Consider the following 5,608-nt stretch of genomic DNA (forward strand, 5'->3'; position numbering starts at 1 on the left):
TTAGTTTATACTTCTTAATCCCTTAGTCCTATCTTGCTCTTCCCCCCATCTCTCTTACCACTTGTAATTATTAGTAGTTCTCTGGATCTGTGAGTATGTTTCTGTTTTATTATAATTTTTTTGATTACATATATAAGTGATAACATAAAGTATTAATCTTTGTCTGACTTATTTCACAAAAAATAATACTCTCTGGGATGTGGCAACAGCAACCATGTTGTTGTAAATGGCAGAACTTCATTCACTTGAGAGAGTGATATTCCTTTGTGTGTGTGTATACATGCATATGATATTATATATAATTTTCTTTATCAATTCGTCCATTGATGAGAACTTAGTTTGCCTCCATTTGCTATTGTAAATAATATTTCAGTGAACATACTGGTGCATGTATCTTTTCCAAATATGTTTTCATTCTCTTCAGATATATACTCAGGAATTACTGGATCATATGGTAATTCTAGTTTTAGCTATTGAGGTACCTTCATACTATTTTCATAGTGGTTAAATCAATTTACATTCCTACCAGCTGTGCACAAGTTTTCCTTTTTCTTCACATCCTCCCCAACATTTGCTACTATATGTATATATATATATATATATATATATAGATAGATAGATAGATAGATAGATAGATAGATAGATATAGATGGTATCTATTCTGACTGGTGTGAAGTAAGATCTCATTGGGAATTCAGTTTGTATTTCCCTGTTGATTCAAGATGTTGAGTGTAACTTAATGTCTCTTTTGGCCATCTGTATATTTTCTTTGGAAAAATGTCTATTTAGGTTTTCTGTACATTTTTAAAAAGAGTTATTTCAGAGACATTGAGTTATATGAGTGGTTTATAGATTTTTAATATTAAGAATCTGCCAGTCATGGGCTTCCCTTTTGGCTCAGATAGTAAGAATTTGCCTGCAATGCAGGAGACCCAGGTTCAATCCCTGAGTCAGGAAGATAACCCCAGAGAAGGGAATGTCTACCCACATGAGGATTCTTGCTTGGAGAATTCTATGGACAGAGAAGCCTTGTTGGATATATTATTTTCAGGTATTTTCTGTCATTCATTAGTCTGTGTTTTCATTTCTCTAATGGTTTCCTTTGTTTTGAAAAATCTTTAAGTTTAATTTTGTCTTGTATGATTACTTTTGTTTTTGTGTCATTTGCCTAAGGAGACAGAGCTATATGTGTGTGTGTGTGTGCGTATGTGTATATATATATATATATATATGTGTGTGTGTGTGTGTGTGTGTACAGCTTATGTCAAAGGGTGTTCTATGCTTTCTTCTAGGAGTTTCAGAGTTTCCAGTCTTACATTTAGGACTTAAATTCATTTCACGTTTTTGTATTTAGTGTGATAAAATGTTTGAATTTTATTCCTTTACTATAGCTCTCCAATTTTCCCAGCACCACTTAGTTAGGGAAGCTTCCTTTCCTCACTATATGTTTCTGAGTTCTTTGTCATAGGATAATTGGCTCTATATGTGTGGATTTATTTCTGGGCTCTCTGTTTTCTTCCATTTATCTATTTGTCTCTTTTTGTGTTAGTGCCATACTGCTTTGATTACTGTAGCTTTGTAATATAATGTGAAGTCAAAGAGTGTGATACTTCCAGCTTTGTCCATTTTTCTCAGGATTGCTTTGTCTACTGTGGGACACATTTGCTTTAACTATTGTATTTTGTGCAACCCCACATCCAAGGAGTGGTGGCTAGCACAGGCGCAGAAAGGCCTAGAGGAGCCATCCCACATTGAAGATCAGGAAGGGCAGCGGTGAGGAGATACCCCTCATCCAAGGTAAGGAGAGCACAGCCGTGAAGACACACCCCACACCCAAGGTAAGAGAAACCCAAATAAGATGGTAGGTGTTGCAACAGGGCATCAGAGGGCGGACACACTGAAACCATACTCACAGAAAACTAATCAATCTGATCACACTAGGACCACAGCCTTGTGTAACTCAATGAAACTAAGCCATGAAGGCGGGGTAACCCAAGACAGGCGGGTCATGGTGGAGACGTCTGACAGAATGTGGTCCACTGGAGAAGGGAATGGCAAACCACTTCAGTATTCTTGCCTTGAGAACCCCATGAACAGTATGAAAAGGCAAAATGATAGGATACCAAAAAGAGGAACTCCCCAGGTCAGTAGGTGCCCAAAATGCTACTGGAGCTCAGTGGAGAAATAATTCTAGAAAGAATGAAGGGATGGAGCCAAAGGAAAAACAATACCCAAGTGTGGATGTGACTGGTGATAGAAGCAAGGTCTGATGCTGTAAAGAGCAATGTTGCATAGGAACCTGGAATGTCAGGTCCATGAATCAAGGCAAACTGGAAGTGGTCAAACAAGAGATGGCAAGTGTGAACGTCGACATTCTAGGCATCAGCGAACTAAAATGGACGGGAAAGGGTGAATTTAATTCAGAGGACCATTATATCTACTACTGTGGCAGGAATCCCTCAGAAGAAAGGGAGTAGCCATCATGGTCAACAAAAGAGTCCGAAATGCACTACTTGGATGCAATTTCAAAAATGACAGAATGATCTCTGTTCGTCCCCAAGGCAAACCATTCAATATCACAGCAATCCAAGTCTATGCCCCAACCAGTAACGCTGAAGAAGCTGAAGCTGAACGGTTTTATGAAGACCTACAAGACCTTTTAGAACGAAAATCCAAAAAAGATGTCCTTTTCATTATAGGGGACTGGAATGCAAAAGTAGGAAGTCAAGAAACACCTGAAGTAATGGGCAAATTTGGTCTTGGAATGAGGAATGAAGCAGGGCAAAGACTAATAGAGCTTTGCCAAGAAAATGCACTGGTCATAGAAAACACCCTCTTCCAACAACCCAAGAGAAGACTCTACACATGGACATCACCAGATGGTCAACACAGCAATCAGATTGATTATATTCTTTGCAGCCAAAGATGGAGAATCTGTATATAGTCAACAAAAAGAAGACCAGGAGCTGACTGTGGCTCAGATCATGAACTCCTTATTACCAAATTCAGACTTAAATTGAAGAAAGTAGGGAAAACCACTAGACCATTCAGGTATGACCTAAATCAAATTCCTTATGATTATACAGTGGAAGTGAGAAATAGATTTAAGGGCCTAGATCTGACAGATAGAGTGCCTGATAAACTATTGAATGAGGTTCGTGACATTGTACAGAAGACAGGGATCAAGACCATCCCCATGGAAAAGAAATGCAGAAAAGAAAAATGGCTGTCTGGGGAGGGCTTACAATTAACTGTGAAAAGAAGAGAAGCAAAAAGCAAATGAGAAAAGGAAAGATATAAGCATCTGAGCAGAGTTCCAAAGAATAGCGAGAAGAGATAAGGAAACCTTCTTCATCAATCAATGCAAAGAAATAGAGGAAAAGAACAGAATGGGAAAGACTAGAGATCTCTTCAAGAAAATTAGAGAACCAAGGGAACATTTCATGCAAAAATGGGCTCGATAAAGGACATAAATGGTATGGACCTAACAGAAGTAGAATATATTAAGAAGAATATTCTTAATATTCTTCCATCAAGAATACCCAAGAATATATTCAGATATTCTTCTGGCAAGAATACACAGAAGAACTGTACAAAAAAGATCTTCATGACCTGGATAATCAGGATGGTGTGATCACTCATCTAGAGCCAGACATCCTGGAATGTGAAGTCAAGTGGGCCTTAGAAAGGATCACTATGAACAAAGCTAGTGGAGGTGATGGCATTCCAGTTGAGCTATTTCAAATCCTGAAAGATGATGTTGTGAAAGTGCTGCACTCAATATGCCAGCAAATTTGGAGAACTCAGCAGTGGCCACAGGACTGGAAAAGGTCAGTTTTCATTCCAATCCCAAAGAAAGGCAATGCCAAAGAATGCTCAAACTACCACACAATTGCACTCATCTCACATGCTAATAAAGTAATGCTCAAAGTTCTCCAAGCTAGGATTCAGCAATACGTGAACCATGAACTTCCAGATGTTCAAGCTGGTTTTAGAAAAGGCAGAGGAACCAGAGATCAAATTGCCAACATCCGCTGGATCATGGAAAAAGCAAGAGAGTACCAGAAAAAACATATATTTCTGCTTTATTGACTATGCCAAAGCCTTTGGCTGTGTGGATTACAATGAACTGTGGAAAATTCTGAGAAAGATGGGAATACCAGACAACCTGATGTGCCTCCTGAGAAATCTGTATGCAGGTCAGGAAGCAACAGTTAGAACTGGACATGGAACAACAGACTGGTTCTAAATAGGAAAAGGAGTACATCAAGGCTGCATATTGTCACCCTGCTTTTTAACTTTTATGCAGAGTACATCATGAGAAATGCTGGACTGGAAGAAACACAAGCTGGAATCAAGAATGCCGAGAGAAATATCAGTAACCTCAGATATGCAGATGACACCACACTTATGGCAGAAGGTGAAGAGGAACTCAAAAGCTTCTTGATGAAAGTGAAAGGAGAGTAAAAAAGCTGGCTTAAAGCTCAACATTCAGAAAACGAAGATCATGGCATCTGGTCCCATCACTTCATGGGAAATAGATGGGGAAACAGTGGAAACAGTGTCAGCCTTCATGTTTTGGGGCTCCAAAATCACTGTAGATGGTGATTGTAGCCATGAAGTTAAAAGATGCTTACTCCTTGGAAGAAAAGTTATGAGCAAGCTAGATAGCATATTGAAAAGTAGAGACATTACTTTGCCGACTAAGGTCCATCTAGTCAAGGCTATGGTTTTTCCCGTAGTCATGTATGGATGTGAGATTTGGACTGTGAAGAAGGCTGAGTGCCAAAGAATTGATGCTTTTGAAGTGTGGTGTTGGAGAAGACTCTTGAGAGTCCCTTGGACTGCAAGGAGATCCAACCAGTCCATTCTGAAAGAGATCAACCCTGGGATTTCTTTGGAAGGAATGTTGCTAAAGCTGAAACTCCAGTACTTTGGCCACCTCATGCGAAGAGTTGATTCATTGGAAAAGACTTTGATGTTGGGAGGGACTGGGGGCAGGAGGAGAAGGGGACGACAGAGGATGAGATGACTGGATCGCATCACTGACTCATTGGAGGTGAATCTGAGTTAACCCTGGGAGTTGGTTTTGGACAGGGAGGCCTGGCGTGCTGTTATTCATGGAGTCGCAGAGTCAGACGCGACTGAGCGTCTGAACTGAACTGAACTGATACTTTAAAAGCCCGTTTGATCTTGCTCTATGAAAAATGTCATAGGTATTTTGATAGGGATTGTATTAAATCTGCAGAAGATTTTCCTAGGTATTTTATTATTTTCAATGGTATTTAAATGAAGATTTGTTTTCTTGCTTTCTCTTTTGGATAATTAAGCGTTAGTGTATAGAAAAACAATTGCCTACTATATATTAATCTTGTGCCCTTCAACTTTATTGAATTTATTTGTTTTTTTCTAATAGTATTTTGATGGAGACTTCAGGATTTTTGTATATAGTATCATGTCATTTGTAAATACTGATAGTTTATGTCTTCCCCTCCCAACTTGGATGATTCTTTTTGTGTGTGTGATTGATTTCTGAGTAGATCTTCCAATACTATGTTAAATAGAAGCGGTGAGAGTGGGCTCCTTTTCATATTCCTGATTTTAAGGA

The sequence above is a fragment of the Oryx dammah genome, unplaced genomic scaffold (genome assembly GCF_014754425.2).
Source record: "Oryx dammah isolate SB20612 unplaced genomic scaffold, SCBI_Odam_1.1 HiC_scaffold_19, whole genome shotgun sequence".
Classification (NCBI taxonomy): Eukaryota; Metazoa; Chordata; class Mammalia; order Artiodactyla; family Bovidae; genus Oryx; species Oryx dammah.